At 44.0% G+C, this 26408-nt stretch overlaps 1 protein-coding gene across 22 annotated transcripts in view; it reads right to left on the bottom strand.

The window, feature by feature from the left end:
- Hivep2 (human immunodeficiency virus type I enhancer binding protein 2) overlaps positions 1–23685 on the bottom strand; it is a 189770-nt gene extending 166085 nt beyond the window's left edge. For 8 of the 22 annotated variants that reach the window (XM_006512556.2, XM_030244891.1, XM_030244892.1 and 5 more), the window contains exon 1: positions 18597–23685. The gene's annotated coding sequence lies outside the window, so the exon portion shown is untranslated. Of the gene's footprint in view, positions 1–17883; positions 18162–18213; positions 18396–18596 lie in introns of those variants that run through there. The other 14 variants (XM_030244900.1, XM_030244902.1, XM_006512559.3 and 11 more) reach the window with 6 other exon arrangements.
- Positions 23686–26408: the final 2723 nt, after the last annotated feature.

The raw sequence follows: 26408 nt of genomic DNA, 5'->3' as shown, positions 1-26408 counted from the left end.
TGGCTGGAGAGATGGCTTAGTGGTTAAGAGCACTGACTGCTCTTCCAGAGCTCCTGAGTTCAATTCCCAGCAACCACAGGGTGGCTCACAACCATCTGTAATGGGATCCGATGCCCTCTTCTGGTGTGTCTGAAGACAGCTACAGTGTATTCATATACATACATACATACATACATACATACATACATACATACATACAAACATACATACATACAATCTTTTTTTAAAAAAAAAGTATTTCCTCCAAACTAGGCATATCTATTCATGGATGAAATGAAGCACATATATTTGAGCCACAAATATAGATCAAATGTTGGTTTGGATAAATATTATAAAAATTCTAATTTGGTACCACTCAGAAGGGCTCCTCATAAAATGGTTTTCACACAAGTGTATGTTACTCTCCTGACAATTATGAGATTTAGTTAATGAGTCTAAGGATCCTACTTAGCACCTCGAACAAGAAGGTGCATAAAAACTGGAGATTATTGTTAATTCAAATCTGGAGTAATTGATCCTTATTAATCGACTACTAAATAAATATCTGCATAATGCTAATGTCATACACGGACAAGCTGGATTTAGAAGTGGTTAAATCATACAGAAAAGCAATGGACAATGGGCTCAAACATAGTGTAACCTCAAAGATGAAATTCACATGTACTTCAATAGTTTACAGGACATCCAATGTACCTCCTGCCTATGTCAGTACAAGGACAAGAAAATCACCTCCCAAATTTAATCTTTTACTAATGTAACATTCTTCTATTCCACTGAGATTTTAATTCCCATGGTCTTGTTTGCTCTTCAAATTGTTAAACAATCAAGATTGCATCATGGGTGCAGCTGAGTGGTAGCAAGCTTGCCTAACATTCTTTAGGCTCTGTGTTTGATAAGGTGTGCTAGCATGTGGTAATGCCTACACAATGATGTCAGCCCCCCTCAACTACAACTTGCCCTGATTTTTATGCTCCAAGTTTATTTCCCTGAGTAGCCTTCTATAATCTGTAGAAGTTCAAAAGAAACAAAACTATCCTCCCACAGATACACACCAGAAAGAAAAAAACAAGCAAGCAAGCAAACAAACAAACCAAAGACATGATTTCAAGACCCACAGGTCTTACTTAAAACTCTTCTCAAATAGCCTTAAAGTTCTTCACTGCATAAATCAGTTGACAGTTCCCAAGGCTAATGACATCATATGCTACACACATGGGCTAATCATGTGAGGACATTTAAGCTACGCTTTCAAAAGCATAGGTCAGTGTAGCAGAACACAGAGAGTAAAGTGCGTGTTCCACAATATTCCTGGGGTTTAATAGAAACTACTACACAGTATTTTCATCTAACTAAAACTCTGTCAAGTGTTTGACATAAGAAACCTCAGTAGACCTCCCAGTGAACTTTGGCATTTTGGCCGTGTGGCCAGAAGAACAGTCTCCCATGACAAAGCCTATTCATGAGTCAGCCAGGGAAATAAGCACAATGCTTGCTTAGCTGACGGCTCTTCCCTTTATCGTACTGGCAAGCATGCGCGACACGGGCATCCGCGGTACTAAATTATAGATTGTATATCGTTCTAAAATGCAGTTTCAAGGGTTATGTAAACATGTCTTATTAATAAGCCTAGGTTGACGTGCTTTGGTTTCCGTTGTTTGAAGTCTACCAGGGAGAAAGAGATCAGCAAAATATCTGCAAATTCGAGATAATACATCCACAGCTACTGATGTATTACTGTCCTAAGTTTGCAAAATGGTTCATATTTAAAAAAAAAAAACACACAGAAAGAAAAGAAAACCTCACTTTACCTAAACAATGGCTTAAATGACTATGAAGGGGTCTGTCCTGCAGGGTCCCCAGGCCTGATATTTAGGTTTTGCCCCAGATGCCCTTGTCAGTATTTCCACAACAAAGTCAAAGGTGGCCTTTGGAAGGAGGGTTAAAGAGGAGGCTTCCTGTCAGGGCTTTACAACAGAGAATCAACAGAGGCCCTGTGAGGTCAGCATTATTCAGCACTGGGGCCTCCTTTCCGGGACCCCTCCGGATGCTCGGGGTCCCCAGGCTGGGCGGTCCGCGGCCAGTGCTCACCCTGGCTTTCCGCCCAGGCAGCCCCTGCCAGGCCTTGCACCCAGAGCCCTTGCGCAACCAGGGTGCTCCGCATGGGCCCCGAAACTAGGCCGGCTGCTAGAGCAGCGAGCCCCACTTTCTCCAGGCAGGAAGTGGGGAGGCGGAGAGCATTTCCTGTTGTGCACTGACAGCCAGGGAGACGTCATCGCAGTCAGCGCCTTCGGATGGCCGCCCCTGGGCCAAAGGTCAGCTGCCGGCAGGGCGGGGGCTCGCAGGCGGGGGCGTGCGCTGAGACTCCCGCTGCAACGCTGCGCCTCCCGGGTCTGCAGTCCCACAAGAGGCCACCTGACGCCTTACGGTCCTGCAGGACTCAACTCCCGCCCACCAACCCCCGCCCGGCCCCAGCAAGAAGAGGCATGCATCTTCAGAGGCTGAAGAAGCACTTTCCTTGCCCGATCCTGATTGCAGTTTCCCTAATAGGACTCTCTACCAGGAATCTTTTTTTTGTTTGTTTTGTTTTGTTTTGTTTTGTTTTTCGAGACAGGGTTTCTCTGTATAGCCCTGGCTGTTCTGGAACTCACTTTGTAGACCAGGCTGGCCTCAAACTCAGAAATCCACCTGCCTCTGCCTCCCAAGTGCTGGGATTAAAGGCGTCCGCCACCACACCTGGCTACCAGGAATCTTTTAAAGCATCAAAAGTTGCCTGCCCTCCCCCTTCCTCCCCTCGAGCCCCACTTTTTATCTCCAATATTGATTCCTTAAACAACTGACACATGGCAGAAATGAAAGCTGATTTCCATACTGCGCACCTCCAATGAAGTCGAAGACAAACAGGAAATGCTATGTTCTCATTAAATACCCACTGCACAGCATAAACTTCCACCTACTGAGGTCTTTAATGCTCGTAATTTATTTCTTAAAAGTCTCCTAAGATCTATTTGGTCTTGCTCTTACCCTGGATAATAACAACAAAAAACAGGACCAAAATATTTTAAGGGAAAAATGATCGATTTATAGTTTTTAAGCCACTGATTTTTTTTTTTCTTTAGCCTCAATTTCCAGACTTGTATTTCGTTTCAAGCCATAACCATGATAACCCTGGGTAATTCTACAAGTCAGTGGGTTAAGGTTAACAGTGGTTAAAAATAAGACCATAAGGTATTGTATAATTATTATGAAATAAAAACTGAAATAGTTTCCTTTCAGTTTGCTAATGAGATAGATTGTTAATTACAAGAAAAAATGATAACTTCTGTTCTCATGACAAACCAGTATGAAGGCACTGAACCACCGTCTCTAACATTTCAACTATGCAGTGTTTCGCAGGACATGATAAGAGACATTTACAGCCTTACATGATGACCTTCAGCAATGGTAATTTCTCAATATAAATCTTTGGAGTAGCAGGTCTTCCTCACTAACTGAAGCGGGGAGGCAGCAGTATACACACAGGTAAGCTGAATGAGAAATATCTATCTGCTCAATTTGCTATGAACCTTAAGCTGATCTAAGACATGATTTTTTAAACATATTTAGGGTTCTGTATACATTATTTAAGAAACAACTTCTCTAGCTAGGTGACCTAAAACTTGTGATCCTCCTGCCTCTAGCTTTTTAGTGTTGAGATAATAGGTATGTACCATTGCGATGCAGGGATCAAACCAGGTACAGTCTCCACCAGCTGAGCTGCAAGTCAGATCCACCACCTTCCCTTTGTTAAAGGGTACTAATTTTTTTATGCTAAATGGGCATAAACATGGAATCTGATGAATGTCAACTGCCATATTCAATCCTCACTGTCTAAGGCAATATCAAAGGATGCCATTATAGTGACCCAAAACCAATGTGTCTTTGACCACTCTTGTCTTTTCACCTTAACACCCTAAGAAAAAAGTAGGGTTTTTGCATCATCAGTTTAAATTTGCGTATAATTTACATAATATTAAAATATTCCATTTACTCAGCACATAATTAAACTGTCAGTCAGAAATAAGCTCTGAGTATTTAAATGTCCACTCAGCTGGGGAGCCAACAGACTTGTAAAGACCTGAACTATGCTCTATGTTACCTCTGCTCTGCTTCAGGGAGGCGATGCCTTACAGTGACTCTTGGCAGGGTCTAAGAGATAATCATTCCAAATTCCTTGTTTCCTTAGCATGGACACAACAACTTATAAAGTAAGTTTTCGATTCATTTTATCTTTATATGTATGGGTATTTTGTCTGCACCGCATGCATACAGTAACCACGGGTCAGAAAAAGGCACCGGATGCCCTGCAAGTAGATTAGGGATGGTTGTGAGCCACCACGAGGGTGCTGGGAACCAAACCAAAGTTCTCTGCAAGAGCAATAGGTGCTCTTAACCACAGAGTCATTCTCCAGACACAGACAGAGATACACACACAGCAACGTTTAAATCCCAACAGTGTCGAAGCATCCATCCTTGCATAGGGGAGGGAGCCTAATGTATCCGATCCCATGAAAACCTTCCGTGTTTTGTCCGTCTCCTGAGTGATCCCTCTCCTAGGAGTTTCAACACGTACCCCCATCTCAAGTGTTGTTTTATTGAGTAAGTCTGCCCTAAACATTTCTTTTGTTTTTCTTTTTTCTTTTTATGAGTGCGGATTGTTACTTACTCTTTCAAATCATGTCACTGGTATAAAATTAACAAGCCATAAGTTACAAGTGACTGCCCAAATACTATCTAGGGTCAGTGAAGATTTTATTCAAGCCTCATGCTCTCTGGTTTATATTATGTTCCTGATGATGACTCTGGAAAGAACAAAGGGGATGGTTAAAAATTCTCCTGTTTTATAATCCTAATTATGGACTAAATGAAAGTAATACTATTATAAGTTTAGCACAGACTGAAGATAGAAAGACCAGTATAGCAGCAATAAAGCATATCAACTTGTGAATAAACATATTAATTGTGAACACAGACCATAATATTGAACTATGGCGTCTTCTGGTTCAAGGTGCTTTTTCTGCTACATGAAAAAGAACAAATGAATGGGAAATACAAAGATACTGTACGGGATAACTGATTTCACACCTTCTCTTTAGAAACAGGGTAGGTAGCAAGGCAAACTAAAGCAGGTGTGACTTAGTCCCCCAGGACTACAAGGTGTCCAAGCACCATTTGTCTCCCGGCTCAGTGGTACCAGGATGAGGGTCCACCACCATCCCTTCAGACCTTACAGCTCTAGAAAGCTGTTAATATATGTTCAATTAGTGACAGGGTTAAGAAGCACACCAGTGTGTGACAGCTCACCTCCTTCGTCAGCCGCCATTTAACATTTCAGAACGGTAACTTTTAATTATAATTTATTTTATACATGCTAATAAAATTTAAATTATAGCTAAACCTAAACTATAATAATGGTTGAACATTGGTATCCTCACACACACTGAACGAATCCTGAAAATTAATGACACATATACTACGTGGTGTTTACACTATCCCCACGCAGAGTACACTTCTCCAAAAGCTAAAAATGTGAAGAAAGTTCAAACAGGATAATCTCCATAATCATTAAGAAATCTAAACTCAAAGTACCTATTCAGGAAATGAGAACTCTCAACTCCAGTAATATAGAGTCACTAACTCTATTATGAGGCTAATATATCATTTTTCAATATAGATTCATTTGTTCTATGACATGCATGCCTGCTTAAATATCGACTTCCCTGGCTATTCATCTTATCTACTAAGCAATGTAAGCAGGTAAATTCAAACTAGTTTTCCAGTAGACACCATAGGTAGTGCAGAGTTTAAGTCATAATATTTTAAGGTTGTTGCAAAGATGCAAAAAGAGCTACATATTATACTGCACTGTATTGGGGGGGGGGGTCACACGATTAATGTGCATGCATGAAATTCTTCCAATATTCTGCATCCTCATTTTTAATGAGCAGAAAACATTAGTTTACCTTATCTTAAAGAGATAATAAATTAATCTGAGCATGCCATTGGTATGTTTCAGAGGTAGGGAAGTGCAAAGGGGCAGGCCTGACTTACACCAGAGTGGACATCAAAGGATCCATCATCCACCTCTCTGCCTTTAAAACTGAAGTCATTATTTTGAGACAGCCACCCCATTTCAAGACAGGCAGTATATTCTAATGGCAAGCCGACACAGAACCAGTGTCTTTCATGTCCTGCTATTTATAAACGCAATCGGATTTCCTGCATAGGAATTTCTAGATACCTTCCTTTCGCCCGTTTATTGGTTGCACCTTTTTCAACTGTGCTTGCCAAGTTATGAGGATCAAACTCTGGCCCAGTATAGCTCTCCCTTCCTATGGTTTGGGGTAGTGGAATGCAGGCTCTTGAGAGAACTGTCTTCAGGTCTCTTTTCAGCCTGCATATAAGCATTTGATGCTGTCCTCAAAGCAGGGCCTTTCTGAGCACACTGCTGACTGCTGGCGCTTCCCTGTACTGTGGTGTTTATGCCTGTCAAATCAAGGCCTCACTCAAGCATCCCCTTCTTCCAAGAAATCTCTCCCGCATCCTCCACCAAGGGTTATTCTGCACCTTGTTAATGTATCATTTCGGCCTCTCTGCTGGTACTTCACCAGTCTCTTTTAAAAATAGCTTCCTTTCCTTTCTTTTCTGAAGCAAGCTAGAGCATACAGGGTTTGAGGACGGCAATGAAACGCTCTATTTTCTACCAGATCATATTTATATCACACATTATTTTCCCACTCATCTTAAGTATACTAGAGCTATTCTTGCTCAAATCTGCTTGAACCTTATGACTATACAAGGTACCTCAGCTCTAGATAAGCTATCTATAAAATCTTAACAAGCATAGGCCCTTTTTATAATACATTTCTGAACCAGTTGGGGCCATCTTCTGAAGACTAAAGGAAATTGAGCAACTTATTTTTGAGATCTGATTTTAAAACGAAATCAATGCAAAACACCAGCCTGGAGTCAGTTTCAAACATGAACAATCCAATCCCGGACAAAATAATGAAAATGAACACATCCTATAAGGTACAACAACTAGAAATATTTAGCCTGGGTGAAGAAAAAGAGAATAAATAAGGTGACCATTATCACCTAAATAACTGTAGCAATGTCTGCCAGACAATGGGCAAATTTATTCTGCATTGCTGCTGAAAATATGCTGCTCATGAAAAGAAATATCCCAAAGTAGGCAGAGCTTCCCAAAGAAAATAGTGTTTAAGTAGAGGCTGAATACACAGCCCGGGTTGAACTGTCCTGAATTATGTCGTCCATGGCTGGGGGTTAGATGGCTCCAAAGGTCTTATCTATTCCTACAAGAGACTTTACATTGCAAAGCACCAGGGCCCTCAGTTAACAGCGCAAAAGCAATACATCATGTACTATACTGAACGCATTAGTCAGTATCATTTTAGAGACTTAAATGTGCTCAATAAGTTACCTCAGCCACACTTACTACACATCGTATCACAGTGAGAGAAGAAAAACATCCAAGAGATTCTCAGCTGCCCCTAAAGGTGCAGAGGTGGCTCACACATAAACTGTTAACTCACTAGGAAAACAAAGCACCCGCAACTAAGCTCTGTGTGCCATAGCACCAAGCCACACGCATATTGCAAAACATGCTACTGTTCGTCCCTCTCCCATCTTCTGTCTCATTTCCCAGGGTCACTCACCTGTCAAATACAAATAACAACAGTTATTTCCTTTATGCAGTGATGTGGCATAATGTAAAACTTAAACCCAAACCAGTTGGCTAAAAGGCTATCACAAGTGTTAGGTACACAAGGAGACACTGTTTGTTTGGCTGTTTGTTTGTTTGTTTGTTTGTTGGCTATAAGATGGACTCATATAGTCTTGGCCAGTTTAAAAACCACAGTAATTATTACTGTTTTTGAAATGTCCTCTTCTTGTCTTCTATTGGCCCCTCTTATATCACTCATAAGAATAAAAAGAGGGTGATCAGAACAATTTCATTGTGATATACATTTGTGGCATTATCCATTAAGGGATAAGACTTTTCCAGCCGTTAATGATCACTGTCAGATTTCATTAGGTTTAACACTAGCAAACTCTCCCCAAACAGCACCAAAACTCAACTGATGATTTAACAGACTCGAAGTTTGTCCATTAGAAAACTCTAACATCCACACTGTGTGTCCAGTTACTTGTTACATTCAATACTGTTGAATGATGTGTTTTTTTTAAAGGTCATTTAGAATATTCTGAGCCACTTGGCCCATTTTAAAGGCTACACTTGATTAAAATTGGGACCAAGTTCATCATGCATATTACTAAGGTCATTTGAACAAGTAAACAGATTACACATTCAAAAACAATTGCCTGTGGATGTATTCTATTTCGTGGGGTTTCTTTATTTTATTTATAAATACAGCTGTAACTAGCTCCATATTTTGTTAGCCTTGCCTGGTAATGGTCTATACCAAGTTAAAACCCATGAGGAGACATTATCAGAAGCTATGGAGATTCTGATCATTATCTCTCTACAAACACATATTCTGTAATAAACTGCAGCAATAATAATCTGTCTCCTCAAGAAGGTTCTGCTAACCCTTGTCACAAACATACTGCTGTATGTTGGGCTGTTTTTTCCTCCTGCAACTGAATTATTCTCAAAAGTTACTGTTGCTTTGCCTCTAAAAATAGCCTGATTCCCTTGTAATGCCCTGCTCTGTTCCCCAGAGGCAGAGCAGTGATCCCAGCAAAGCTTCACTTTCACAGACGAAAAAAGCCAGCAGAATATGATAGATGTACAGTCACTTGGCCTGAGTCATTTTGAAAATCAATAATGAGGCAAGCAATAAAGTGCTAGGGTCAGGGTTTAGAGCCATCCATTCTGGTGGCTCCTCCAGCCGCACCACGAGATTTAACGAGCCCATCCTCAGAAGAGCAGAGCTAGCATCTGAAATCTTCGTTTTTATTCCAAACGTTCTATACTTCTAGAATAAACTTTGACACATGGCTAAGGACACGAAAATAAACCAAGTGTTTATAACCTTGTGGTTTTCTTCCTTCTTTAAAGGCATGGAGACTATCCCAACTGTAAGAAATCAAGGGAAGAAAGAAACAAAAGTTTGATCATTGCTCCTCAGGCAATTACAAGCTGAACTCCCCATGACCTATCTACAAAGTGCTGGGCTGGCCATCAGGAGAGTCCTATGGGACGCTGCTCAAGACAGAGAATTTCACCACCAGCTTTGTGAGACAAGACAAAGTTTCATTCCAACTCTGCCCTCCATTTCACTTGGCCTCCACGGGGCAAGGGTAAATGGGGGAAAATAATATAGTCTCTTTTTTTACGCCAAGCTGGCCCACCAAGAAACGTCCTTACACTTCCAACCTGTAAAGGAGTCAGAGCTGCTTCACACAACTCTCTTCCAGAGTCTGTTGAGCAAAAAAAAAAAAAAAAAAAAAAAAAAAGTGAGGGAAAACTCACTCCTCATACAGACAAATCCCAGTTCAAGTGACTATAAAGCCCCGTCCTCAGCCATCGAAGAGTTAGCATGTCCACTTGGGTGAAAACAGAAAGGGGATTTAGGCCATGTCTTCAAGAGGTTTTTGTAATTAGAGAACACAGAATAAAACGGGAAACAGCAAGACACATATGGGGGGAGCATCCTGAGGGACAGCCCATTGAGACAGTCTAGTCAGGACGCTGATCCATTTAAAGTTCCTTCCCTAGGATGTATGCCTACCCCATCTTGCAGAGAGATAAAATGTCACGTGACCACTGAAAACCACCATGGTCGGCAGGTTTTACTGGAGCCATCCTAATCTCCTACAAACTTTAACATTTGAATAAGATTAAAATACAAATTCCAAATGCAATCTTTGTGTCAGCATACCCACAAATGCATTTATAATACAAACTGATGTGTCATTTGAAAATTTTTAAAAAATGTGTTTTATTCTCTTGCCAGGCCTAACAACACAGAAGTATTATTATTTAAATTCCTATGTGGCTTTTTTTCCTTTTTTCTTTTTTCTTTTTTCTTTTCAGGACAGGACCCTATGTTTGGTGCTGTTTTATACACTCAAACCTCAAAAAATTAAAAGTAAATAGTTTTATAAGTATACATGGTTATATGTGTATATGTTTACATATATGTATATAAATGCACATGTTTAAATGAATGGGATATTTCAGGAGTGAGTTAAGTGATCTTTCAGTGTTTGTTTAAGTCCCATTAGGGCTAAGAGACTCATTATGCAAGCAGGAATTATTGAACACCTTGAAAAAAATGTAGCACGGTAACTGAATTTGCCAGAAAACACTTCTAAATCTGTCTAGTAGAAAGCAAACTGTCTAAGGACCAAGGCCCTCTTTTTACTATTCTGTTCCCGGGTGATGCCTCCATGTCTAGACCACCACCTTTTTTCAGATCACCAATATTTGCTAAATTAATAAGGAAAGCATTTTAAAGTCAGTAGCCCCCCCAAATGCCCCCGTGGTGTCTCTTAAGGAGACCTAAGGCCTCAGGGGTGAACACTGCTTCCCCAGATATTGAGACTTAGGCAAAGGTTCAAACTGGGTAATTCAGGCACCAAGGGCTATTTTTAGACCAAAACCTTCCCACACCAGAGAATTCCGTTCACTTCACTCGTACAGCACACGGGCTGAGCTGAATGAGACCTATCCAAGATCTTAACTGGCGGGTCCATTTGTTAACCGGTGAAGCCCGGTACATTATGACATTGTTTCCTAAACCATTTCAATCAAGAATCTAACAGACCATTTGAAAATATCTCAGGAATATTGTACTGTCACAACAATTTGACTTCTTTTTGTGTTTTTATTTCAGAGTAATCTCCCTTAAAAATAACCACAGCTGCCTGGTACTCTCCCTCTCCAGGAGCTCAAGGAGATTAGAGCATATGTTCCCACCAAAGTTTCTAGATGACCCTCCATCAGATATTCCCTCCTTTCATAACCTCGGGGCAGTTGAGTAGATTTCACCCTGTTCTGATCTCAAATCCAGGTTCCTGAAGCATTCGATCTTCACTGGATCCCTGGGGTGTGGCCAGAGGTTGCTGAGGGAACCCATGTACTCAGTGGTGAAAATGGTTGGACTTTATATATATATATTTATTTTTGAAAGACTCACAATCACACCCCATGGATTGGCACTGAGCCTTGAGTTCAAACCCTGCTCCACTAATGACTCAGTTCCTCTACTGTAAACACAGAGATAGTAACACCAAACTGTCTCCTGGTACTGGTGAGATCACAAGCAGGCAGTAGTACCTGCTATGGGGCCTGTCATAGGACAAGAGCTCTGTAAACCTCCAATCCTGTCCTCCTCACTTATTTGCTAAATTGGCCCTGGGCCAATTTTTTAAGTGTTTTTCTTTTCCAGTCTGGTAATACCATAATTGCAGAATAAAATGACATTGCATCCCCTCTAACGACGAAGTAGAATTTTTAAACTGATAGAATATGCAGACTATGCGTTGGAAGAGGCTCGAGAAGCCATCTGTCCCAATCACTTTCCTTTCCAAATGAAGTCCGGAGAGCTGGGATGTCTGGCTTCCAGGTTGTCACAAAAAGTTCCCTGCAAAGACAGAGCCAAGCCTTTGCGCACTATACTCCGCTATACCTTCCCTGGCTCTTGCCTTCCACTGCAGAGGCATGGCAACACATGTAATTTTCAGACAATTAAGAAGTTAAAATAACCTCAATTTAATTGCATCCAATTAACAAGGCAAATTAGCGTTTCATATGTACACTATTAAACTAGTTGTCTGGCTTCCAAAAGAAATAAAGCATAGTTTCAAATGAATCCCCCATTTTGGAGTACAAAGCTACTTACAATTTAAATTACCTTTCCAATAATCTTCCTTATATGGAACTAGATAGTGTCTCTATTTTAAAATGTTTTCACGACCTACCTAGGTAAGAATTAGCAGTGTTACTCTGTATCTATCAGTATTTTCTCTCTTGCTGAACACATATGATTTTCTATGTTTCTATGTTTGTATGAGGGCATGTATACTTACAGAACCTCAAGCTATTACAAATGAGGGTGTATCCACGTTTGCCTGAAGCCTAGGTAAGCTGCCAAAAATCCCAAGTTTTTTGCTGGCCTTTCACATCAAGTGACTCTGCCCCAATGCATAAGATCTCCCATGACCTGCTTTCTTTTGCCAAATGAAGCTTTGCCTCTAAACCCGCCACTCACTATCCAACAGTGCCATGGACTTAGATACACCTGATTACCAATAAAAACAGTGTTCTAATAGCTTGCTCGTGAATCACCTAATCCTTAAACATCCCCGCCCCAAAGTACAAGCATTCTATGATTGTAACTAAGAGCACTCTTACACACTGGTATTTGATGGTCCTTTGCACTCCATCGCTGTGACTATTTTCTAGGGTGAAACTTCATTGCTTCAAATAATAATGAGATAATTCGCCTAAAATGCTGCTCAGACCAGCATGGGCAATGTTTAATAAAGTATTTTAATCGCTTTGTTTACTTACTTCCAGTTAAGGTAACATTAAGATAAAGCCAGAAGAAGTCTCACTGTCACACAACAGAGACAGCTTCCATATTGAACGTTACATGGCGTTCTCAATAGTCAGCCTCCGTGTGTGTGTGTGTGTGTGTGTGTGTGTGTGTGTGTGTGTGTGAATTTTATGGCAATCTGACCAATTCCTTACCACCAAGAACTTTATAAACTAAGTCACACACTTCAAAGCACTGTTGCTCGGGCCCAATCCTCAGGTGCATACCGACTTCCTCCATAGACTCTCAAGGTCCAAGAGATTCTAGAACCAGCTACCTTTCCAGGATTGCCTGACTCTCCCAGCCCCGCCTCCAGCCTATGCCCCGCCCCACCTCACCGCCTCCACTCTACCCTACCACACCCGTTCATTTCTTTTATTCAGCCTTCAAAACTCCCAGTTTTAAATCCTCTCTTCCTTCCTTCTGTTCTTTCCAGTTTTGGAAGCAGGAAGCTTCCACTTTTATTCTTCCAGGACTTGGACGTTTTAATTCTATAGTATAAGTAAGGTTTACTGGTAAATGATACATCTTCTCCAGGCTAAAAAAGAAACCTGAAAGTTGGAGGTAAGTGATGTGTTGTCTTGCAGTGAGGTTGTCTACAGAGTCCGGACTTGAACTGTGGACTGAGACTTACATCTTCCAGTAATAAATAAGATGGAGATTGTGTTAATAAAATGATACAAGTGAAAGGAAAGCTATCCTCACAAGTCTTTGTTTCCAGTTCTTTTCCTTCAACATTATGTTACTCTGACCCCAAATCATAGAAAATCAAATGCTGACATTTGCAGTCATGTAAATAAATTATCTGGAGAACTGTAAAGCTTCATTCTTCACTAGTTGTTGAGAAACACATAGTTCATACATGGCTCCAAAGATTAATTGGTTACTTAACACAAAGACCCTGATTTAAAAAGCTCTGAATTTGTAGTTATTTATCAATTGGATCAATAATACAGGCTAATCCAGCTTATTAGAGTCCCCAAATAAATATTTTTGAAATATAAACTCCGTATGACTACAAATAGTAGTACAAGCTGAAGTCAGCGCATCCAGTGCCATTAGAAACTTCCATAGGGTCAGAACCGATTGACTGATAAACAAACACTACAAAGGAGATGTCTGTTATCCATCTTCATCCAGCCCCAGGACATTCACTTTCCAACAACCATCTTCTAGCCTGGCCAATAACATGGCCATCAAACAGCCTAATTTGCTAGGAGCGGGCCTCATTTCTGCCTGGTTGGATAATCATTCATGCGGTCACAACCTGCCTAGGAGGAGGCCTGACCCTCAAGGTCTGGCCTTATCTTGTTATCGCTTCTCTCTTGCTATCAGCCCTCCACCCCCGTTGGCTTGATTTCAGCCCCAGAACACAGGGACATCTCCCAACCTCATGACAATTACATTGTTCTTTCAAAACTTTCCCATCCTCTTTTCTTTACTTGACTCTTGCTTCCAGACCAAGGTGACAGAAACTCAATCAGCTCTGGTTCAGTTCAAACACATAGCCAACCAAGGCCCACGTTACTGGATCATCACAGAGAAGTCAAATTTGAATGGGGACAAGAAACACATCCCCTTTGTGAAGCTTTAGATTAGGTCACAACAATTTAATGCTAAAATAGTTTTCCAAACGACCTAAAAGCTGTCTAACACCTTTACCAAATACTGATTTTTCAAACTGTTTAAGTTTTACCATAACAACACAAAGGCAGCACCGCTCTGTTGTGACACCAGGAACCAGTAAGAAAGTAACACCATTTCTCAGACATTTCCTTCAAGCACATACAACTTTGTTATCATAAAAGCCTTCCTATCGTTTTTTTCTTTTTTAAAAAAAGACTTATTTATTTTATCCATATGAGTACTCTGTTGCTCTCTAGACACACCAGGAGAGTACATCAGATCCCATCACAGATGGTTGTGAGCCACCATGTGGTTGCTGGGAACTGAACTCAGGACCTCTGGAAGAGCAGTCAGTGCTCTTAACAACTGAACCATCTCTCCAGCCCCTCCCTATTGTTTTTTTTAATACTCTATGTTCACCCACAGTTTCAAAGAAAAACCCTCACGAAAGCATCAGCATTAGTGAAGACCTTCAGTGACTAAAACACACCCACTTAACCTGCACAGTTTGAGGTTCCAGATGAAACCCGAACTCCAGGAAGCAGAGTTAGCAAACTCCCTTGGCTCCTCTCTCTGATGCCACTCTAAAAGTCACAACACCAACATACCAAGGCTTAGTCAAACCACAGACCCACAGTGAATTCACATGCAACTTCGTAAATGAGAAGTCTAATTCTGAAATGTTCAAGTAGAGGTATACAAGAGAGCCACTTCTCCACCTGCAGGTCTGATATAAAGGACTAAAGTAACAAAAAGTTCTCCCTGCATTGGTGTGAAGTAATGTGTGAAAACTGTATGATAGCTAACAGGAGAGGAGCAAGCCTTTCGACCCACAGCACATATCCAACTGCTGTGAGCCACATTCCCAGTATTAGAACAGTCACCACGCCAGGTTACAAATACTTCACATCTAATACTGCGCCACACTTTCACCATGCCAAATATTTTCTACCAGTCTTTCCTATGTTGAAGTTTTCAAAGTAAACTCTGCTAGCTACAGGTACCAAGTCAAGAGCTGAAAAGAAACACAAATAGCAAACTTATTATTTGTTGTTGTGGCTGAAATGAAGTCCTTAGCGCGCGCACACACACACAAAGACATACACACACACAGAGACACAACACACTGCCGAAGTATAAAATAAAATTCATCATTTTACCGGAATAAGCATAGGGCACTCAACCTGACTTCTGAATAATGTCACAGTGCCAACAGTTCAAGCTGACACATGCGCTATTACTCTCCAAGGCACGCCTGCGTATATGTTGTCTTCTGTTTTGTTTCATAGTAACAAGAAGATCTGTAAATGCATCCCATGGAAAGGGAGCTGATCAATCAAGAGATTCTGCTAGGTAACCTTCCAATGTAGCCAAACAGGACCATTTCCTTATGTGACATGTTACCAGAAATAAATTCTTCTTATGGCATTTATTACAGAAATGTTTTATCTATGTCAATACTATTTTGCCAACCCCCCATCTAACCAGTTAAAATATAATCTGTCTTATATTTATAGTATATAACAGTACATATCCTAAATCTGTACTATCATTAATATTGACTACCATCCTCCTTAACTGTCCCAAATCAACTTTAATCTACTTAATTTTAAGCAACTTTAAATACATAAATATTAGTTGGTACTAATAATTAATCTAATAAAATACAATCACTGAAACACATTACAGATGTCAATTGTGTTATGCCCCTCCTATTCTCAAAGCAAAAAAAACTATATTAGATAATTTTCAAAAGAGTCGGCCCTGTACTATTTATTTTATCATAACATTTATTTTAATTATATATACTGTAATCATAATGTTTTATTTTTCTGCACATGAGAACTATACTGCCCACTTCAAGCCTAGTGGTCAAAGAGATTATGACACTCGAAGCACACTGTCCGTCTGTGGATATTGCAGACTCCCTGACTGCTTGGAATAAGAATGCAGTTGTAACCTGATATCACGACTCGTTAGGGCTCCACCAGAATTTTCTCTTAGCAATAAAAAATGAGTTCTACCTTATTCACATGCACAGCGTTCCAGTTTTAATAAAACTGCTGGACCCGCATCCTAAAACTCAAACCCAGCAAGCCCATTATACAACCGTCTTAGGTAACTTGTAACATTGTATCTTGGCATGCCTATAAGACATATAAGCAACCAGGCATTCACAGATCCTAACACATTTATGTATGTAACGATATGTGAATATATCTAAAACAACTTGGTTTGCTCAAGGACAAATAGAATCATTATCACTAAAGGAAATGGGTCTAAAGTTCCATGGCCTTTTTCTGGGGGGGGGGGTACTGAAAATGTAATTAGTATGAATCTTATTAATACTTCAAGTAATTTCTGGGTTTGATTATTCAGGCAAAAGAAACTGCTGAAGAGAAAAAAATAGCCCTCGAAAAGGACTCTGCATTGACAAGAAGAAGAAGAAGAAGAAGAAGAAGAAGAAGAAGAAGAAGAAGAAGAAGAAGAAGAAGAAACAAAAACAGCCCTCCTGTGAGTTATTGAAGTCTTGCTTTGGAAGTGGAAGAAAGTACCAATATAGTTTTTAAATAGAGTTATTTTTAAAATGGCAGAAAAGGAAGAACGAAAAAAATCAGTTCAATTTTTCTATTATAATGAAAGGACCGGAAGCAAGCCTCTCTGTGTTCATTTTAGGCCTAAATAACTGTGCAGAGCATAAGGGTTTTGCAATGTCAGTTGCACACACAGCTTCCTGTGTGAATTCTAAGCCATTACAGGTGTCCTGGGGTTTCCAGTGTAACCTATTATCAAGAGATTCCTCTGGTCGCCTCTATGCTAACCCCTCTGCCCTCTGTTCTCAGCCCAAGCACGTTTCTGCGGGTCTCCTCCAGGCGACTGTATTACAGACCCTTTCTCTTCTCTGCGTCTCCGAGGTGAGAGCGCCCACTTTCCCTTGGCGACGCAAGTCAAAAGCTTTCGCATTCAGAGGACTAGTTCCTGCAGTCCTTTGCACTTAGATGCTTTCAAGTAGGCGACTGAGGAACCACTACAAGAGACCCTGCTTCCCCTCGGTCTCTTCCCCACTGGGAGCCGCATCCCTGCAGCACAACATCCAGAGACCCTCTCCGACCTTCTAGCCTCCACAGAGACTGAGCGTGGAGGGTTGGGGTCGCATTTTCTCCTGTCCTCTGCTGCACTGGATATGTTATGTAAGAGGGACAGGACGCGGGAGGCACATGCGTATAAAGCGCACCGATCTGTGATAACAGCTGGGATGGCAAGGCTGATCTGGAGTCGTTCCCCCACCAAATACGACAGACACATCACCCTCACCACACACACACACACACACACACACACACACACATACATAGACGCTATGTTTTCCTGTCTTAGCCCTACCAGCACCAGACGCACAGAATGGAAAGGAGGGGGTTGGGGGTGAAGGGAGGTGAGAGGTGCGGCGGCAGCAGCACATCTGCTTTGATAGCAGCCAGCAGAGCCGCCGCGGCAGAGAGCCCCTCGTTAACCCCCTTCCTGTGGCTGCACCACGTCATGGAACATTCCCGGAACGGGCCAACGTTCCACCCACTTCAGGGAACAGACATAAAGGCGCAGACCCAGCTCCTCGCGGTGCACTGCCCAAACACACATGTTTCTTCCCGATCCCCCGACCAGAAGCACAAACAAGCATGCAATCCGCCCCCACCCGTCTCCAAGCGCCGGGGGCCAGCCGGCGGCGGCTGGAGCCGCTCTGCGGCCGGTGCACCCGCAAGGCGAGGGCGCCTCCGCCTGAACCTTCCATGGAGACAGTCCCCTCCTTCTTCGCTTCCTTCCTTCCTTCTCTCCTTCCTTCCTTCCTCGCTCGGGAGGAGAAAGGAGTCACAGAAATGCCCAGCGCCAGCGCCTCCGCTGCGCTCGCTCGGCCGCAGGCCGGCAGCCCGGCCCTTGCCGTCCGCTCGCCCGCTCGCCCTCCCGCCCGCACCGCCCCCAGCCCCGCGCCGCGCCGCGCCCCCTCCCCCGCTACTTGACAACGGACCGCCGGCCGCGGCAGCCGCAGCGGTGGCCCGGCGGTGCGCGCCGGTGCACGTCCCTCATTAGTAACCAGGCACATTCCTGCCTCCAGCGCTCCCGCGCGGCCCCCTCCCCCCAGGACATTACGCAAAGCAGCCTCCCCTCATCTGCATAGAACCTCGGCCAGGGTATTCCCCGCATTTCCTAATGCGCCCGACCCCCCCCCCCTTGCTTAGGTCTCCCCCATCCCCGCCTCCTCCGACCCTTACCCCTGGGCCACCAGGAAAGCGGCCGGGGGCGCGCGCCGCGAAGGGGGCGATGGAGTTGGGCGAAGGCGATTTCAGGGTAAAGTGAAACAAGCTCGATCTCTGGTGCAGGCAGGAAAAACACAGAACCGAGGCCACTTACCGAGCCGAGAAGGGACCTAGATTCCCGCCGCTCTGCTCTGCCAGCGGCCGGTGCGCCCTCCACGCACCCCAGGGCTGCACCCAGTACCCAAGAGTCGAAGCGTGGAGGGAGGCTGCTACCCAGCCAGAGGACCTTTCAAGTTGCTCGGGCTCCGGGCAAGCTTCAATGTCCAAGACTCAACTTGGCAAATACTTGTGCCACAGTCACCGAAGATGTCTTTTTTTTTTTTTCTTTTTCCTTTTTCTTTCTCTTTTTGCGGAGACCCTCCTCCACCGGGGAGAGACAGCGCACGGCGGCGCCCCGCTCTCCAGCTCTCCACCCCCTCACCTCCAGCCCGCCTCCCGCCGGCCGCCAGCCTCCCGGCCGCGAGCCCCTCGGGCGGCTGTCAGCTCCCGGCAGTCCGGGTGACAGCGGCCGAAGGAGGGCGCGACGCGGCGGGCGGTGGGGGGGATCCTCGCAGCCGCGGCGGCCGCTCACCTGTAAAGTCACCGCAGCGCAGGAGGAGGAAGAGGAGAGAGAGGAGGAGGGGAGGAAAGCCCCCCGGTGCCCTTGTTCTTGCTGCGGCGGCTGCTCCTCGCCCAGGCTGAGCGTGTCTGGTGGGGGGTGTCTGGTAGCATTTCCTTAAGGACAGAGGGAGGGCGGGCGTGGAGGGAGGGAGGAGGGAGGGAGGCGATCCCCACCGCCAGCCCAGGCTCCTCTTGTCTTTATTTATATATTTATTTATTTTCGGACACTGTTAGGAGATGGAGCCAGGGCGGGGGCCAGGGCCGCTAGGCTGGGGCTTGAGCCGCAGGACCCGGGCCGCAGTTTGTCGGCGTGCGGGAGCCGCAGCGGCCACCTCCCCTCCGGGCTGTGGACGCACCGGGTTATTCCTGGCAGCGCCTCCCCGAACAGAAGTTACTAGGAGGAGTGCGCGGCGAGGGCGGGCGGGGGAGAGGGGAGGGAGGGAGGAAGAGGGAGAGACTCAGCCAGCGACGTCATCGGATCCCCCAGCGCGTCCCTGGGAGGGAGGCTGAACCAGAAAAACCAGTCTGGAGCAGGCCAGCGGGGCGAAGGATGTGCGACCCGGACTGGCCCTGATGCGGGCGCGCGGGGAGGGAAGGTCGCGGTCGCGCTCTCTTGCCTCGGAGCCGAGATCTCCGCTGAGAGCGGGTATCGGCTTGCCACGCAGAAACACTGGCGAGTCTGGAGCGGTCTGAGAATTTCCTACTAGGGTGTGGAAACCTCCTTCGCGCCCATTCCCTTCCCTCTCTAGCCCCCTTTCCCACGTACTGGTTCCTTGTGATCTGTGGGATCCTTACATTTTGCCCGCGTACCAAGGATTTCTCGCCTCTTCACCCTCCAGCTGCACTCACGATTTTGTTAACAATTCGGGTGGTGGTGGGGAATTATGTTGCAGCCCCTGGAGCTCACAGTGTGTTTCACTAGCATTTTCCGTGCCGGGGCGGAAGCACGAAGTTTTCACGAGCTCGAAACGCCCCAATTGCTTTCCCCGGGGTCACTCCCCAGGGCGCCCCGGGTGCACCCTGCTCAGGAAGCCGCCCGCCCTCGTCTGGGTATTCAAATAGGCTAGGGCAGCGGTGCGGGGAGCAGCTGCCGGCTTCCTGGGGGGCCGAGCGGGGGAAAGGGGGCGAGCTGCCACCTCCAGCTGCGCGCTTCTGGTTCTCTGCTAGGGACTGAAATCACACCCAGCCCTGGGAGAGCTGGGCGGGGCTGGGGGAGGGGAAGGGAATCCCAAGCGAGTAGGGGCCGGGACTCTGGCTTCCTCCCCAGCCCGGCAACACCCGGGGGACACCGGGGCTCCCTCGGGCCGTTACCCAGCGTGTGTGGACTCGTGTGCACCCTCAAGGGAGGTTCCCAAGAGGTCGCTGCGCTGGAGCGCAGACACTGGCTTCTGGGCGGTGCCGGCGCCCGGAGCGCCTCCTCCGGGTGGGCTCTCCACGGAGCTCGACCGCGCGCCGCCCACTCTTTGGATTCGAGCGTTCAGGAGCTCCCGGGGCCGTAGCACCCTCTCCCCACCCGCCTGTCCGCGCCGCCGCCCTGCCCGGGGCGGAGTAAACAAGAGACGCACAAGATTTGACCTGGCGCGACCCGGCTTTCTGGCCGGGGTTCCCCCGGAGCAGGTGACTCCGTGGGAGGGGTGGAAATTAGCCTCTGGAATTCCGGGCCTGAGACTTGAACTCTGGTTCTGCTTTAAGGCAGATAATAACTAAGATGTTTTAGGTTTCCATTCACAGTTTTCACAGTTACCGAATGTCAAGACATTAAAAAAAAAAATCGCTACCCTTCTCATTACAAGTGAATATATTAAAAAGGAAGGGCCGCCTCTTTAATGAGTTGGAGAAAAACGCCTTTGGTTTCGTTTTGGTTTTGGTTTTGGTTTTGACCTATAAACAGTATTATGAGAGTCCCCATGTTGTGACAGCATTGCTGTGAAGAGCAACTCTACAAAATGCACTTTTAGTCGCTTTTGGAAGAAGAAAAGTTGGAGATATGCAATAAACTTAATTCTGTGTGTGTGTGTGTGTGTGTGTGTGTGTGTGTGTGTGTGTGTGTGTGTGTGTGTGTGTTTAAATGGATCTCAAACTCGGCCTGCTTCCATTTAAGCAACCTCTCCTTTCATTGTGTAAGTTCCTTGATATTCAGCTGCCCGTTGCCTTAAACTAGAAAGCCTTAATAGAAAAAAAAAATCTACCAAGCATCATTTTAAGTTACATCTTTTAAAATCCAAATGTGATTTTTAAAAAGTTCCACCCCCACACTCTCCCTCTTTCTCCCACTTTCATGTCCACACGCTAAAAGTCCGTTTTATTTAATTGCTTAATAGAGAAGATTACTCCGTTTCTTTAAGAATCCAATTTCTTTTCAGCAAACACAACAGAGCAGCTGCCCAAGCACTCAGAAATTGAGCAAACAGAGAGAGTAGCAGGCAGCTTTGCTTTGGTGAAGTGAATATTAGTTGAAAACTTAACCACATTTTAAAAGGCTAAAGAAAGTAGGATATTGTGACTATATGCAGGTAAATGAGTCATTGAAATACATACTTTTAAAGGGAGGCAATTTATAAACAGTTAAGAAGTTCTCTGATCCTACAATGGAAGGACCACTGGAAACATTGTCTCTAATCAATCTTCGACATTTTTTCAATGATTGCTTTGTCTGAAATTTTTCAAGCTTCAAGGAAGAAACTGTGGACTGAATTGTTGAAGGGACAACTGTTGAAAACATGTATCAATGCTAATACCAGCTAACAGGTGACCCTGTGGGAAGGGCAGAAGTTAGCCTCCGGAATTCCTGGCCCAAGAACTGAACCATAGTTCTCCTTTAAGGCAGGCAAACCACCAATAACTATGGAATGTCAACTGGGACAACGTTCACTACCTTTCTATACATCAATCACTGCTTTCTCTCTAATAGGCCCAAGATTTGTCTCTTGCAAGCCACTGTGCACAAAGTGTAAACCAGTACTAGCCATTCCAAAGCCAGATGCCCAGTGGGACATTGGGCTCCTGTCTCCCCCCTCCTCATCTTCATCTTCCCCACACGTCTCACCTGCCTGGCCTGCTGTTTCAGCTTCTCTTGGAAAGGTGTACCACTGATCTAAGCAAATCTCTCTTATAATTCATATTGTATATCTATATTCCCAAGCACACTGCTCACAATCTGGATATTTGATTGCTTATAAGATGGGTAGTATAATAAGTGAAAAATTCTCCCTCCAAAGCTAAAGATGACGTTGGTTAGAAAACTGCATACTACTACCCCCAAGAAAAACCCCATGGGAAGTGAGGCTAAATAAGTCACAGGAAATCCAGCTGGATCACCTCTGTGGAGCATCAGCACCGACCAGTTCCACCCCATCACTCACCCTGTTCTCAGCATTTCTCAGTTTCAAAGGACAGAAGATTTTGGCACTCTGCATTGTGAGGTATTACGATACTAAAATACAAATGATTCTGGGTACACTTACAGTTTTTCACCCTGTGGCAAGAAGAAAAATTGCTATCACTAAAAACACATGTATCGAGTGTATGCTATATACTTCAGACACACCAGTGAGCAAATGAGGGAACCATGAATCAAGGAGTTTGATTTCTAGTCAGAAGAAAGAGAGAAGAAGCAGGGTATGTAATAAATATGAGAATCATCTGACTGTATAGGACTTTGAAAGGTGAAGACACTCAGAGAGGAAGGAGAAAAGGCAAGGTAGATTAATCATGTAGGTGGAGGGCTGCGTAGTCCTGTTACTATGTCAACCACTCAGGTCAGAGAGACATGGCAAGAGAATCTTGCTACCTGGGATTAATGGAATCATTTAGCATTGCAAGTATCTGGAGGAGAAGGATTTTCAGGAAATAGAAAAGACTAACCTAAGGCCTCCAGCCCCAGAATGTGTGTAGACCCCAAGGGGAGAAGGGTAGGCACGGGGTGCCTGAGAAAACAAAGTGAAATGGGCACTCCAGGCTACCATAAGGATCCCTCCCACTCTAGGACAAGTTTGAAGACAGGCAAGTTTTATACCACCCAGTCCCCCTCTAAACCTGAGACTGTGTTTCTAGCAGATAACACAGTTAACCATTACTGCAGTCTAGTGCTTAAGACCTACTTCAACAGGTCACACAATCTGATCATCAAAAAGATACATAAAGTATCTAGAACCAACCCTGTTGCTAACTGAGGCTTTTGTAGTCAAATCCTGAGCTCTGCTATTAAGAGCACATGAAAGATGAGGCTGTTTATCTTGCAGTTGACAGGAAGCAGCAAGAGAAGTGTGGTGGTTTGAATGGGAATCGTACTCGGTTCATGAAACTGTATGGGAAGCATTAGGAGGTGTGGCTCCAGCCACCTGTTCCCATGCCTTCGCTCTTTCATTACAGATTCTAACCCTCTGGAACTGGAAACTCCATCTTTTATAAGTTGCCTTAGTCATAGTGTATTGTCACAGCAGGAGAAAAATCATTAAGATGAGGAGAAAGGAATGGGGTCATGAGGTAACCTCCAAAAATAAACTTCCTCCATCTAGACTCCTGACTCCAAAGGTTTCCCAACATCTGTCAAATAGTACAATCATTTGGGGAACAAGTGTTCAATTGGTAAGCCTAGGAGGGAACTTCAGGTTTAGAAAACAGCATACCACCATCCCTGATCACCAAGGCTTATGGACATTTTATAATGCAAAATGTTTTAGTCTATCAAGAAGTACTCCCCAAAGTCTTCAGAGGTACAATACTTAATTCAACGCCTGCACTGAGACTCACAGCAAACTCTTAGCCATGAGGGCCTCTAAAGTAAAATTAAATTTAAAAAAAAAGAAAGAATACTTAAAGATACAATAACTGCCAGGCAGTGGTGGCACACCCCTTTAATCCCAGCACTTGGGAGGCAGAGGCAGGCAGATTTCTGAGTTCGAGGCCAGCCTGGTCTACAGAGTGAGTTCCAGGACAGCCAGGGCTACACAGAGAAACCCTGTCAAAAAAAAAAAAAAAAAAACAAAAAAAAACAAAAACCAAAAAACAAAAAACAAAAAGATAAAGATACAATAACCTGCCTACCCTAAAAAAGAAGAATGGGAGAAAAGGAGCAGGGAGGATCAGATGTGAGCAAGACTGAATCCCATCACAACAAACACCGTGTCCAGAAACGGGGCCATGCTGTGGTGTGAAGTGAGTCTCAGATGCTTGGGTAACCACCTCAGTTCTCCAACATCTCATTTGCACCCAAGTGGCTTTTGTCTTAAGCTGACTCGACTCACTGCCTATTCTTTTCCTCTACGGCTTTCTGCGCTTTCCAATCTCAGCTGTACCATTACAGCTTTACTCACTGCCCTCATAGGGCAGCCGCTCACATGTCTGGCCTCGAAGGCTTCCCTTTTGAGATCAGGGTGGAAGCCTCCATGACCCTGTAATGTTGGCATCACGTGGCTATACCATGTGACGATCCATCAGTTAGATCATCTTTGGCCATAGCTGCAATGGCTTCTAAGGACCTTAGAGACTGAACAATATGCAATGAATCCAGAAGACTCATCTTCCTAGCTGGCCCCAGACTGACTCTGTTCAAGCAGGACCCCTCAGAGGCTCTCTCCTTTCAAGGGGAAACTTTCAAAGGTATGGACATATTCATATTTTTGAGTCAACCATGAGTGGCATGTGACTAATTTCTACAATGCCTCAAAAGCACTTTTCCCCTACTGTCCCTTTGTGTATACACATATATATGCATATATGCCGTGTATATATATAATAACCAGCTATATGTATACATTAGTGTATATATACATATATATTTATATATGGTTATAATTGGCTGCATTCTGCCAGTTTAAAATGAGAACTGGCAGTAAAAATGAAAGTAGAAAGATAAAAGAGATTAAAAATTAAAGACTAGTTATGTAATAGGAAGAAGAAAGAGATAAGAGTCAGGTGTATATGTGTGTGTATACACACATAGGTAGTTGTATATGTGTGTGTGTATATATGTATACACATACATATATGCATATATATATACATATACACACACACACATACACACAAATATATATGTGGGCTAATCTCTTCAGAAACCACATGACCCTTACCTCTAACTTTCTTCCCACTTTAATTATAAAACCATGATTTTTAAATCTTCCTACTTTCGTTTTTGCTTCCAGCTCTCACTATTGACTGACTAAATGCAGCCAGTGATAACCGTGTCACAACCTCAGTGCTGTGCTGGCTTTAATTTTCTTCATCAAATTAACTACACTAGTCCAGTCCTTTTCCCTTCGCCTCACCCAAAGTCTCTGGGCATGAATATAAATAAATTACTTACCAAAGTGTAACACAAATGCCCTCTTGCCCAAATTCCCGAGAAACTCCACATTTCAATCTAAGATCATGTGAAAACAAACTTTCCTGTCTGTATTGTTGTTACCTGTAGTCTGCTCCTCTGAGCCTCTCCAGTCACCCTGCCAGTTCTGCTTATAACACATTGAGCTTCTTTAACTCACTTCTTCAAACTTCCAAATACTCACCAACAAGCCAGTTCCATTGCCTTATGGGCCAAATGGTCAGGCCTTAGCAACAGAGATATCCCCTGTTGTCCACTACAAATTTCTGCATTACTTACTTTTCTTATCACTATAACAAAATAATGGACAGAACCAACTGAGCCACACAGATTTGGGGCTTGTGGTTTTTAAAGGCCATGGTCACTCCATGTCTTTGGCTTCATGTCTTTGGACCCATGTATGGACAAGGCCATTGACCCCATGACAGATAAAAAGCAGAGCTGCGCCACAGAAAGACCAAGTCAGCAGAGGATGTACTTTTCACGGACAGGCTTCCAGTGACATACTTTGTCCAGCCCATCCCTACCTTGCAGTTGTGTCACATCTCAGTAGAGCTTCACCTCATCACACAAGCCTTTGGGAGCATCTCATTTTCCAACCACAACCCAAGGATTTCTTTACCTGCTGTAGCTAGAAATTTGGAACTCAGCAAGATGCTAGAAGCAGGTGTGCTTCTTCCCCTAGTTAGATCGCTGGCCGTTTCTCGGTATTTTTTAACTCCATTTTTCTTTGTCCTTCAGTCAAACATTTGGCAGCAAGGTAGCAGAGCTTCCAGTTTGGCATCAACTATTTTAGCAGTCTCACTGGGAGAAGATCTTCCCTTGTAGCTAAGGCAGCTTCGGCCATGCCCTTATGTCTGACTATTCATTAGCCTCAGGTGGAGCAATGATCCATTTGGTTGCAATTGCACTTGGAAGACTGAGACATTGCTCATCATTGAGAGGAGTCACACAGATTTGTCTACTACATCTCTAATTCTG

The sequence above is a fragment of the Mus musculus genome, chromosome 10 (genome assembly GCF_000001635.26).
Source record: "Mus musculus strain C57BL/6J chromosome 10, GRCm38.p6 C57BL/6J".
NCBI lineage: Eukaryota > Metazoa > Chordata > Mammalia > Rodentia > Muridae > Mus > Mus musculus.
This window is presented reverse-complemented; position numbering and strand designations above follow the sequence as displayed.